Source organism: Amblyomma mixtum, chromosome 1, assembly GCF_055824585.1.
Source record: "Amblyomma mixtum isolate Tamu chromosome 1, ASM5582458v1, whole genome shotgun sequence".
NCBI classification, from domain to species: Eukaryota; Metazoa; Arthropoda; class Arachnida; order Ixodida; family Ixodidae; genus Amblyomma; species Amblyomma mixtum.
The window spans coordinates 39,617,739-39,631,055 of record NC_143012.1 but is presented as its reverse complement, the minus strand read 5'-3'; the positions used below and the strand labels follow the sequence as shown (position 1 = coordinate 39,631,055).

The following is a 13,317-nucleotide window of genomic DNA, read 5'->3' as shown; positions in this document are numbered from 1 at the left end:
TGTTCATGGCTGGTCCCTCTCCATTTAGCCCTGCAAGTATTTCATTTATTGGGTCAACTATGAACAACTAGCTCGCTGCATAGACTCGTCAACTAGACCAACTAGGTTGACTAGTCAGTGGACTAACCAGCCCGCTAGAAGGTACCTGAAAAGACCTTAGGACTTGAAAGCTGGAAGTCCGCTTTAGTTTCTCAGTCGAGACTGAACCAAATCGTATGTTCAGCAGCGCATTTCCTTTGCCAGAAGAAGAGGGGGAAGGGAGGGAGGGTGGGGGGGGGGGGGGGGGGGGGGGGGAGGGGGGGCTTAAAAACTCGGAGCGCTCGATACCTCCCAAATGAAGTCCGAGGTCACCGTAGCGTGGCGCAGTGACAGATTTCACTTTCGGAGCATGGTTGCCCCGGACACTTGCAGCACATCGCCTGAAAGCTTTGGCGCCTGCCTTTTTTTCGGGAATTTGATAGCCGCTGCACATTTCTGGCTGTAAGCAGCTCCTCCATTGAGACACTGTAGCCTAAGTTTGTAAGACATTATTCGCTGGTTTTCTCGGAAGTCGTTCAGTTTGACACCACAAAATAAACAGAGTCCAACTGGAACATCCAATTGTGGAATAGGATTCAAAACAGGAAACTGAAACCTGTTTTGTGTGTTGGTGACAAGCCTGCGCGCCCGTCTGTGAAGATGTGTGATACGCGCTTGGGCGTGTGCGCATGTTTGAAAGAGTGCATGCATTGAGTCTTGTACACTGGGTGTGCAGCTCACTTTAGTAAGGGACAACGGCCTCACATCTTCACATCTGTCATTGCCAAGTCACGTTAAAACTTTCTCTCATCCTCTTTAAGCGATAATAGTTACAATAACCATCCACTTGTATACTCAGCCAGGCCACTACAATAAAAAGTTTTCTATCTGGCTGTGTGGCTGCTCCCAGATGGGCGCTAAAGCTGTAATATTCCTCCACCAACCATTCAAGTTATCCATGACTACGCCTCGCTATACCCTATAAATAAGGCCAACCCGTTTGATCAACTCTGCTAGCCAGCGACTTCCATTTCGCTTATCTGGTATAGATAGCGGGTGGATAAGGTGCTAGCAGCTTCGCGGCATCAGGTTACGTTTGGTATAAAGCGCAGGCATTAAAATGCATGCCTCTCCTCCCGCCGTTCGAGTGCCGTGATATGCGTATAATAAGGCTAATTGAGAGCGAACATTGACTCCGCTTGTCCTAAGAATCGCGCCGCGGTCACGAGAAATCTGCAAAATGTATCTATTTGGAATAAACGCTACTCTAGGGGCTGAAATGCATTCAGAATGCGCTTAGAAGCTTGCAGTTAAGTGCGACGTTATTTGATAAATCAGACAAGAGAGGATTAATTAGAAACATTTGAAGACCACTTGCCGTATACATTCTACAAACGAGATTGGGAGCTACGACTACACCAGCTGTCGTCCCTTGGAGGACCCCGGGGGCGGTTGTAAGCCTGTAAGGCAGCTGCACTGACCAGTCACAAGATCGGGTCAAATTCTGCGTTACCTCTTGTTAGAAATGGAGTGAAAGCAGTGGATGCGAGGCGACTGCTTCCGCAGCCGCAAGTGTGGAGTTCTGTACCGCTGCTGTGGCTTAGTGGTTTGAGCACCCGCCTCGCATTCGGGAGGTGCGCGGTTCGATCCCCAGTGCCGCCGGGTACCCACCGGTGGTACCATGGGTTCCCTTTCCACTCACTTTGTGTTGGGCTTAATTAGGGTGAATTGCTGGGGAAATGAGTCTTTGACACTATCTCAAGAAGTCGAAAACACCTTGTGCCAAGGCGCTCTATGGCCCCAAATGGCCTTGTACCATAAAAGATCACAGTCATCGTCAAATGTGCAGTTCTCACACACTCATGGACCGACCACATACGTCTGGAAGTCATCAATGAAACTTCTTGTCAAACAATTTGGTGATGCCCTTTTCAGCTATAGCTGTCCTTATGGAGCAGCGGGCGTGTCTCTGTAATGTGCTGTGTCGGTAGCAGCGGCTCGGGTTCCCAGGAATTCTCTGGGTTGGTCTTATCCCTGATGAGCGGACTGAAGTGGTGGTGATTTGGCCCCTGTTTAAAGCTGTCGGGTGCTGAGGAAGGCATTGGAGCACACTGGCTCAAGAACCAAGTTGAAGCCGTGCACATCATAGAGAACACGGAGTAAAGTTCTTACACAATAAAACGGATACGCGAATATTACACTGCCACACTACCTAACTGGCCGCCATGTTGAAGTTGAGAAAGAAATAACCAACAACTAAAACAACTCTGGGGCCTCAGTTACGGTTGGATGTCTTTGCAAACGAGCAAGCAATACGGTGTTCAAACAAGAGACACTGATATCCACAATTCTGCCCTCCTGGAGGTCACCTTGCAGGCGGGAAAGTTTACGAATACGCAAAGACGCTTCTGAAAGAGAAATAAAAAGAGCGGCACATACACACGCCTTTGCTTGTACACAGCGAGGGGTGATTTATGACTTGAGGAAACAACACGAACTGTAACAAAATGCGCGTACTCGTGCTCTTGGTGTTCTTGTATGCACTGCTCCAACCAGAGGCGTATATAGTGCTACGTGGACATAATATGCTTGAGAAAGCTAGAGGAGAAACGCACTGATGAAAACATACCTCAAGAAAGCAAGACGGCAGTAGGGACTGGTTGGTTTTGTAACATGGTGTCCACCTAGCGCGTTACTACTGTTGCACTCATCATCATCAGCCTGACTGCGCCCGCTGCTGGATTAAGGCCTCTGTCACATCGCTCCAATTAACCTTGTCCTGTGCCAGCTGCGGCCACCCTATCCCCGCGAAATTACTAAGCTAATCCTCCTAGCTAAATTGCTGCCGCCCCTGCTACGTTTGCCTTCTCTCACTCACTCACTGACTCAGGGATGCTTTGAACTCACGATTACGCGCCAGATGTTTAAGTTCCGTCATGAATTCCTTGACGCATTCTCCTTCCTGCTGTGTGCGCTTGTTGAACTTGCAACGCTCGGCGATTGCTGAATACGCGGGACAGAAGTGCTGTTCTAGTACCTTCTGTATTTCTGCGCAGGTCCTGTCAGCACGAGAACTAAAATTTTCCCGAGCTCCTCGTACACTGTACTGCCCATAGTACGTTCATGAACAACCTGAACTTTACCTCCGGGGTCTCGTTAAGAGCCACAACATTCTGAAACCTCTCGATGTACTACGACATAATATTGTCGCTTCTTGAGTTTAACTCTGGCATACTTCCGAAGCGTTTCGAAGCCCCTGGTAACTGCCATACTGAAACGCTTGCCTTCTGTTCGGGTCCGGTCGTCCGTTCCGCTTCAGCCGCTGTGCCGGTCCTCGCTTCGGAATCGTAGCATCATCCCGCGCACGTCGTCAGTTGTTCCGTCGTGGCCGAGGAAAGATACGAACGCAGGCAGGCAGGGCAGGAACGAAAGTGGTCTTTATTCACGGACGTCTCCGCTTATATAGCGCTTATCAAGATTGTCCTACGTCGTGGTCATGCGCCTGAACTGATATCAGATATCGCAGCTAAACTGCTACGGGACGGCTAAGGTGACAAAAATGAAAATCACGAAGAAGGGGCGCGCACTGACGACTGCTGTTCATTCAGATAACAGAGTGTTTTTTATACAGTTCACACGCATGTTCAGACCAGTGCGCACAAGTAAACCATTTGCATAAGTCTGTACCACATATGCTTGTTATCGCCGGTTTGTTCTTAGTTTTACCTCCTCCGCAGTTAAAGCGCCGAGGACAGGGTACTCACGGATTTGTCTTCGCTTGTCTCATGTATCTCGTAAGCTTCTCTATATTCTCTTTCAGCCTCGTCGCGTGCGCGAGCTATCTTGCTAAGCTACATTGTGCAAGTCGTAGATGCGCACCCTATACCTTGAAGCCACGACAAACCGGCGATAGCATACGTGTGTGATAAAGATCGATACGATTGGTGATAAAGATCGATACCTTCCTCCCTTCTCTTACGGCGCGGTTCAGGTGTCCACCGAGATATCTGAGACAGATACTGCGCCATTTCCCTTCCTCAAAAACCAGTTTACCAATTTTACGTCCAACGTAATTGCTTTGTTTAAGGCGTGCCGACAGAAACTCTACGGACGCGCTCGTCTTTCAGCGTAGTGTACACAAGCACCTATAGCCACCTAATGCGCCGAGGAGCCAAAAGCGTGTCAGTCACTTTGCTTCTACGTTCCGGCCTTTCGAAACGCCAAAACGGTTTCCGCCCGCTGCCGCCTACGTGCGTGGGAATACGGACGCTTAACACGCTTCTCGAGGCGACAGTCGTTTTGGTGCGACAGAGAACGAGCAGTTTACGAGCAAGGCGCCTGTAGTGCTTGGCCTTGTCCTAAACCCTGTAGCCTTGTCACACCACACTTGCCTCCCAAGCGCGAAAGAAGAAACCCACATCACACGGGGAAACGGTAGCTCACCGTTACATCGGGGTCATGCGAGAGCCGAGTGAAGAAGGATGCTACTGTGTAGATATTGGCGTGTCACACACACCGGTGAAGTATACGGGACGGCCCTGAACTATACCCGCGACACATGTGCCGTTTCATTTGTCTCCGACACTTGCTGTCATCGTAGTAAGCAATTCCGGCGTGACACGTATACGGGCGCGAGCAAATATGAAACGTTCGCGAAAGGTTCAGTCCGGGCTCAAGAGCCAAGTTTGTTTTTGCTTGCGCATTGAGCTTGAGATGGCATGAATGAGAACGTGCATCTTGAAGAAAATTACTCAGAAAAAAAATAGAGAAAAACGAAACATAGCTGGCCATCTTTTTTTAAACAGTCCCTCCTCAGCGCATATTTACATGGTGATTAGAGGATCGTGAAGGCAGTTCCTGTCTAAAAGTCAAGAGTAGAGCTTACTCCCACCCCACTCCCAAATAGGCGTAACATGCCAATATTTATTCACTAACTATTTTTTCATGTGCTCTTTGACTAAATTATATCTGTCGTGCGGTACTGACCGAGCTCCAGATTCAAGCAGGCCATATGAGTACAATGTATATAGGAGAGGAGCGGGTGGGGGGAGGGGCATGGTTGCTGCATCAGGTGCCGCTGACCCCATGCAGTGAAGCCTCTGTTGTGAGGCAGCACGGTAATGGGATCCGAAACGCGCACGTAAGAGCAGCTCTGTATCGGACTTGTCAAAGATATGCATTACACAGACGTTTGATCCTGAGAGCTGCAGTGTGACCTGCTTTGCATCGTCACCGTTCCAACTCCTCAAGCTATCTGTATTTTATGCACTTGCAGAAAATACAGCTTTTGTCAAAAGTTTGGAGCCCAGGGGGTTTGCTTCTGAGAAACACTGTGCGGTTCGTAATGCATCTCCAGCGCTCCAAAATTCCTGTAGGTAAGAAGATTTCTGGTCCTGCCTCCTCTAATGCGTATACGACTTCCACGAATGCTACAGAAGTCCCACTACAAGGCTTGGAAGAAAATGGGCTGCAAGCTTCTGACAAAGGCTGCACCTTTCATTTCTTATTAAATTGCAGGGGCTGCTACTTGGCTCGTCAGCTGATTTAATTAATTTATTTATTTACATTATACTGCAGACCTTTCTGGTCCAAGCAGGGAGGGCAGAAGCAAATTACAAGAAATGGTTACAGCACGGTGTAAGAAATATTTTCTTACACCGTGGGTTACAGTGCATTGAACAAATGGCAGCTTACGTGCATACACATATGTTTAAAATTCATGCATGTAGATATAAAAGCACTCCGAGATACATCTTCGTCATATCTAAAATAATCACAAATGCAAGCTTCAGAAGGGCATTTTCAGTGGTTAAAAGACAATAACTAATAGAATTGAAAGACGTTACCTTAAAATGCGTGAAATTTCATCTCCCAGGCTCCGTTTTGCTGTATTGAATATAAAAGATGTTGAATAAATAAATGCATCATATTCTTTCAAGCCGTTACCAACTAGCCCAACTTAATGTTTTAATAAATGCAGTTCATTTGATTCACGTCGAGAAGTCAGCTGGCTATGGTAAGTATCCGGCCGCAGAACCAAGCCAGCCTGGACGTATTCATGACCCGCAGTCGGGCGTTTTTTTTCCCTTGCTTTTAGAACGTTTATATCTGAGATTCTTTTGGAAGTTGGTATAGTTTGAAAAAGGTTTGGTTGGTTTATGGGGTTTAACGTCCCAAAGCGACTCAAGCTATGAGGGACGCCGTAGTGAAGGGCTCCGGAAACTTCCACCACCTGGGGTTCGTTAACGTGCACTGACATCGCACAGCACACGAGCCTCTAGCATTCCGCCTCCCATGAAATTCGACCGCCGCGGCCGGGATCGAACCCGCGTCTTTCGAGTTCAGCAGCCGAGCACCAAAATCACTGAGCCACCGCGGCGGCTAGCTTGAAAAATAAGTCGTCTGCCTCGTAATTTGTGTTCCCTTTTTGGCGCTCTTGTTTTCGCGTTTCTGCCAGTCATGAGCGGCCTTCACAACTTCGTTTCGTATCGCTGGCTACCGGATGCGCAGCCGTGCCTTCTCGCAGGATGTATCGGTTGTTCACGTCTATTTTTACTGCGTAGCCCAGCATTCGTCAAGCGAGCGGCCTGCCTTTCCAGGAACGCGCAAAAAGACGTAGCCAAGGACACGCGTTAGCTGCGCTCCGCCACAGGCATGCCTTGAACTGGCGCAACCTTTCTCTCTGCCAGTAGACGCCACGGAATGGCACCCCCGCGTGCTGGTGTACTCGTTGGAATAGGTTATTCGATGAGGGAGTAGTTTGGAAAGGGAGGAACTTGTGTAGGCGCCATAGGCGCTTTGCACACTCCATGGAGTGTTGCAAGCGTTCTGAGCCGACGAGGTACGCGCATACGCGCGCATATATTTATGCATACAGGAGGTTAGCACTGCAGTTACGACATTCCAGTGCTCACAGCGCCGACAGAGGGCGCTGCGCGCACCAAGCGGAGAGCCAGATATGTCATCGGCATATGCAGCATACGCCATTCTATCGGAGAAGTGCCGTCACCTCGGGTTCCGTGCGCACAGGTCGATGCAGCATAAAAGGGAACGCGTTATTACCATGCAGTCAACGACTATATACTTTCCGAAAGAGAGAAGCATATATTTTGATTCTTTGTAAAGTTTTCCTCGTGGTTCACGATCGCTTAAATGCAGTTTCAAGCTCGGTGCACAAGGCAATTAAACTACGTTTCTGAATGGCAAATAAGCCACACAGCTTCAAACTGTACAACAAGCGCCTGATTAGGCCTTTTCACCGGGCGCGATAGTGTAGTCGGTTAATTCCCATATACGAGGTCTGTTAGAAAAGTATCCGACCGTTGGCCGTTAAAAAAAAACTTGCATAACTGGAGCGTTGCAAACCTAGTCATCTTTAAAGTAGTCTACTTGGGACTCCACACACTTCTCCCAGCGGTGCTGCCATTGTGGGAAGTATTCCGAAAAGGCCCTTTTCGGAATGGAGTTTAGCTCAGCTGTCGTTGCAGCCATAATGTTCTTCCTTGTCTGAAATCGCGCTCCTTTCAATGGCCTTTTGATTTTGGGAACCAGCCAGAAATCGCAGGGGCCATATCAGGACAGTAAGGAGTCTGTTGAACTACAGGAGTCTGGTTTTTCACCAAAAAATCTGATTCGAGTGCGAGGAATGTGCAGGAGCATTGGCGCGATGGGTGCGCCAATTTCCTGTTGACCTCAGCTTCGGGTTCTTGCGCCGCACAGCATCACGTAGGCAACGGAGGACATCCCTGTAGTACTCTTTGGTCATTGTTTGACCCTGTAGAGTGCGTACTCGTGGTCTGCCACACAGAGGGTGTCAAAGAAAGCAGTCAGCATCACTTTCACATTGCTGCGCAATTGGCGGGCCTTCTTAAGTATTGGTGACGTGGAATGCTTCCACTCTGACGACTGGTATCTGGTTTCCGGGTCGTACCTGTACACCCAAGACTCGTCACTAGTGATTATGATGTTGATGAAGTCGGGGTCACTGTTTGCGGAATCCAGCATGTCCTGTGAGACTTCAACACGAAGCTGCTTTTGCTCCACCGTGAGCAGCTTCGGCACGAATTTCGCCGCAACTCTCTCCATGGCCAAATCTTCGGTGATAATGGAATGTGCGGAGAAATTGCTCATGTCCACCTCTTCCTCAATTTCTCGGATAGTCACGCGACAGTCCCGCATCACCATGGCGTTCAGTTCGGCAATGACCTGGTCATTTTGGCATGTTGATGGCCGATTGGAGCGTGGCTCGTTCTCCACCGATGTGCGGCCATCTTTAAAACAATTGTAACACTGCTTAAACTGTGTGCTGCTCATAGCATCTTCACCGAAAGCCGTCTGAATATTTCGAATGGTTTCCACTCGGCTGTCGCCAAGTTTATGGCAAAATTTGTTGCAGTAGCGCTGCTCCTTTCACTCCGCCATTTTCCTTGCAATAAAAAACCGACGAGAGCACTGCACACTGCCTCACTCAAACGCTGCTTCCCAGCGACTGACGCTATCGGCAGGCGGGAAAAAATTCATGCATGCGCATGAAGGTTCAAGGTCGCCTGATGCAAGCGCGCTTGTCTCATATCCATCAGGTGTTCGCAAAAAAAAAAAATAAAGTCGGATACTTTTCTAACAGACCTCGTATGTAGAATTGGTCGTTATCTCCTTTACATTCACAGGTCCCTGGGAGTCCTCATACCCCTCCTGTCGCAGTGGTGCAGCGGTTAAGCGACGCGCCGCTGCCCTGCGATGGCAGGTGCAGCCATCGGTGGGCCTTGTGCTACTCAGGTTGCTCTTGCCGAGCGAACAATCATTAGTTTACCTGCCACCTGCCACGCTGGGCACTTTGCTCACTATCAGGTTGTGATGACGTCACAAGGTCACGTGACCTATGTGGCCCACCTGCTTCCCAGGTTGCTCTCTGGGGACCACCTGCCAGAGCCATGCCCGTGGTTATTCGCTCAAAACGCCGACGCCGACATCGGATTTTCTGGTGAAGGAGGCTTTAAGGCTATCGCGTTGACATCTTTCAAATTGTACGACAAAGCCTGTACGAGGTTACTGTATCATACAGATTTTTTTTCACTTGCGCAGAACTTCGTGGAAACGAGAGGAACTGACAGTTTTTAGAAGCCCGTGAGATAGCCCAGGGCGAGATGCTAACAACCCCCAGCTCATAGCTTTCCGCGCACGAACTGCACCGCGGTCAGAAGGTCACACACGCCATCAGGAGAAAGCGTTCTTTGCTTACGACAGCCCTCCAGAACCCGCCACGAACACTGATATGCGGACGACTTAATTGCACAATTACAGACACAAAAACCAAGTCCGCATCAGAACTGCGCAAAGACACATCGTGCAAGTCCGGGGGTACCCCAAGTCGAAGCCGCTTAAAAGCTGTTCCTTCGCTCGAGTCCTTCACTTTCGGGCTTTGCTCTAGGTCGCCGTTCTTGAACTAGCTTTTTTCGCAGGGACACTCGGAAGTTCACGGCTACTTGGCCGTTCCTAGCACAGAGAGACAAGACAACGTCAAAACCAACACTCACGCAAGGTCCTATAGACACGCCATCGCAACCACTATAATCGCGAACAGCCCGCTTCGAAGTATAGCAGATCCTGAGTACGTTGCCCTCGATCGCGGACGATGAACGGACAATTCCGAAAAAAGGCGACCGTGTGGGGGCATCCCCGAGTGGCTGAAAGGGAAACGGCTCTCACGAATGGACGGACACACGTTCAGTGAAGCAAAGCGGCAACAACGATAACAACGGCCAGCAGACACCGCCGGAGATGAAAGGCCTCCACCGGGCAAGGTCGACGGCTGGCCTCCCCGAACATCTACTGAGAAGGGTCCCGAGGAGCCGGAGGAGATGATGATCGCTTATCCGTCCTCCTCGCTATCGACCTGTGCCAAAGGTCCCTGGGCGCATGGAATAACCCCAGGCATGCAGAGACGGGAGCTTCAGATGAAAAATAAAATAGAGAAAAAATAGAAAGAAAAGAAGAACCGCGAATAGCGACAGCGTGTGGGGTTTCACCTGAGGACGTATACAATGTTGCCTGCTCTTGGGAACAACTTGTTTACGTGGGCTGCTTCGTGCCCTTATGCGTATTCTGCAGGTGTTTGTGTACTTCTCATGCACTGCATGCGCTGTATTTCTATATGGAAACTTCGTTAAAACATTAAGTTGGGCTAGTTGGTAACGGCTTGAAGGAATCATGGAATATACTTCGATATCTGGCAACCATGCTGCACTCTGTCTTCGCCTACAGAGCCTAAAATATGCTTCATTGTCCAGCATACCTCGGTGTCATGAGAGGTGGCTCACATTCAAGGCCACTCGCAGTCACAATCACTCACTCACACTCCGAACCACTCACACTCATGTCCACTAGCACTCACAGCGGCTCAGTCACACTCAAAACCACTCACTCTCACTCATGTCCACTCGCACTCCCAACCACTCGTTCACACTCATGTCCACTAACAATCACTCCCACTCCCACTCAGGCACACCGTACGCACAACCGCCCACTCTCCCTCATGTCCACTATAGCACTGACAAACGCTCATTCACCGTCACACATTCATTCGCACTCACAACAGCTCATTCACACTCATGTCTACTCGGACTCACGCCCACTCGCGCTCCCAAACACTCACACTCGTATCCACTCCCACCACCCACATCAACTAACTCACATTCACGTTCACTCACTGTGAAGTTTGCAGTGCGCGTTTCTGTGTGGACACAGTCTTTCTAGTTTTACTTTTCCTTGTTTGCTGACCACAGCAGGGATGAGAGATTTAGTTCCACGACCGACGGCGTTCGTGGCTCCCTAGTATAGCCTGGCTAGCTGCAGATGCGGTGCCCCCTGGGGCACTCACACCCCCTCACTCATACTCATAACGATTCATCACACTCACAGACGTGAATGTGAGTGAGGCGATATGAGTGCACTCATGAGTGAATGCGCCGACCTATGTTGTCCAGCAATATCGCGCTGGCATGGCGTACCGTTTGCCACCGCAGTGTGTGTGTGCGCGTGCCCTTACCTTCAAATACGAAGCCTGGGTATCGAGGCACCCTAGCCACGCAGGCGGGCTACTCCACGAACTATTGAGACACCCTAGCATCACTGGACCAGCTACTCTACAAGCACTCGAGGCCACAATCCATACAAGGCCTGTTGCTCCACAAACTATCGAAACACTCAGCCACACAGTGTCAGCTGATTTGCGGACTGTCGAGACATCTTGGGCACACAGGGTGAGCTGCTCTACGAACTGTCAGGCACCGTAGTCCCGCTGGGCCAACTGCTCTACCACCTATCGAAGCACTGTATTCCGAATCGGCTAAGTGCTCTACCTATCGAGGTACCCTTGCCACACAGAGCCAGCTTGGGCAGGGCATGTAATGAGAAGGCAAGATAACCGCTGGTCCTTATTAAGGGTAACGGAGGGGACTCCAAGAGAGGGCAAGCGTAGCAGGGGGCGGCAGAAAGTTAGGTGGGCGGATGAGATCAAGAAGTTTGCGGGGATACGATTGCTGCAGCTGGCAAATGAGAGGGTTAATAGGAGAGACATGGGAGAGGTCATTGCACTGCGGTGGGCGTAGTCAGGCTGCTGATGCTGCTGCTGCTGACGATGATGATGATGAGTGACTGAAGCCTTCCAGTTGCGAGGCGAAGGCTCGTGCTCTTACAAATAACTAAGAAAATATGAAAGACGTGCCAAGGACAAGTTGCATAAGCTGTCATAGACAGGCATTAGCGCATATTATCACCCTCTTTTGCACAGCTTTCATACCATGAACCAGTACATCCACAAATTTTTTACTGCACCCTCATTCATCGCTATCATCATCAGCCGATTTGAGGCCAGTACGAGAAAAAGGTCTCTTCAAGGGGCGATTTAAAAAAAAAGGAAAACACAACTGTTAGCGCTTGCATACGCTCAAGCTGCCGGGTCTACAAGGAAAATCCTGCCCCTATTGGTCAGGGGAGAATGAACCTTCGTTCAGCTGGTCTCCCTGCTTCAGCCTGAAAGGCAAAAAAAAAAAAAACGATCAACGACGAGAATAGCGGCACTTCACAAAAAGTAACGTGCAGCCGACACGCACGCCTCATTGGAATGCCAGCCTGGGGACGTTTCCGATCGGCCAGCGCTCTCACTTTCTCCTTTAAAAGAATGATAAAAAAAGTAATACAAGAACAGACGTAAGCGTGAACTCCGCCATGACCTCCCCCCCCCCCCTCTCGCTCGAACCATCCCTGCAGCCAGCCAGCCTTGCCGCCCGCATGCTCGGAGCCACGCAAGAGAGCGCGGCTATCAAATCCGGATGAGGAGGAGGAATAAACGATGAGAAAAGAAAAGCGGCCCGACCAGACGAGGCGGCGACGTCATACAGTCCCCCTTGCAACAGCCGGCCACCACCCTCGCCCGTTCTGGCGAAGCGGCGGCGAGAGACCCGCAACACGACGCCAACTCGGCCACCAGCATTCAGTACCGAGTTGGAGAGGAAAAGGAAGTTCTTGCGACGGCTCGCCCCCTCCTCTCGGAACGACATCGTCATCGAAGCTCGGGGCTTGCGCGTGAAGCGCTGCACGGCTACGTGTTCTGCACGCTGCAAGACAACGCTTTCGAACATCTCTCACGCAGTTAGCCCTCCGTGGAGCTCGACTACTGTAACGCATTGCCTCCGAGATTAACGTCACTGCCAACTCCTGCGAACTGCATCTCCGTTTCCAGCGAGACCTTGTCCAGCGTGTAACGTCCTATTCGGCGGCGGAAGCGACGCTACAAGCGGTAGGTTTATCGTCGACGTCGTACCCGTACACTCCTGTTATGGGGGACAACTTTCGGTAACTGTGCAACTTTAGCTACGAGCGCGATGCTGCACCTTTCGTCCTGTGAGGTTGGTTGGAGAGAGTGTACGAACAGCTACTTAGCATACATTTGCAGAAGCCGTTGTCTCGGGCTCACAGCTTCTATTGCATGCCACGGGAAGTTGTTCGCCTCTTCAAGGAGTGAGACTGCGTTCGCGGGCACTAAGATTAGCGACGTCGCCTTCTGTGAATGCTATTACGTAGCTATGGCGAACTGCGCGTCTCAGTGGGAAGATTGTCAACGCGCTGAAATGAAGTCATCGACAAGATGTATTGACAGCGTGCATGTTTTGTCTAACGCCCTTTTGGTAGCGTGTGTTACAGCGTCGAAACGCAGGCCGAGGTCAAGGAGCAAACACGGTGCAAGGTAGGGACGATTCGTAGTTTGAGGGTGGTAGGAGTGTGTACTCGATCTGCTCAACA

At 50.2% G+C, this 13,317-nt stretch overlaps 1 protein-coding gene across 2 annotated transcripts in view; it reads left to right on the top strand.

The window, feature by feature from the left end:
* The window catches only part of LOC149366094 (UDP-glucose 4-epimerase-like), a 73,005-nt gene that overhangs the window by 47,807 nt on the left and 11,881 nt on the right, over nt 1-13,317 (top strand). Inside the window, exon 1 of one of the 2 annotated variants that reach the window (XM_089548562.1) lies at nt 12,440-12,814. The exons of the other annotated variant lie outside the window; for it this stretch is intronic. The gene's annotated coding sequence lies outside the window, so the exon portion shown is untranslated. Of the gene's footprint in view, nt 1-12,439; nt 12,815-13,317 lie in introns of those variants that run through there. 2 annotated transcript variants of the gene reach the window in all.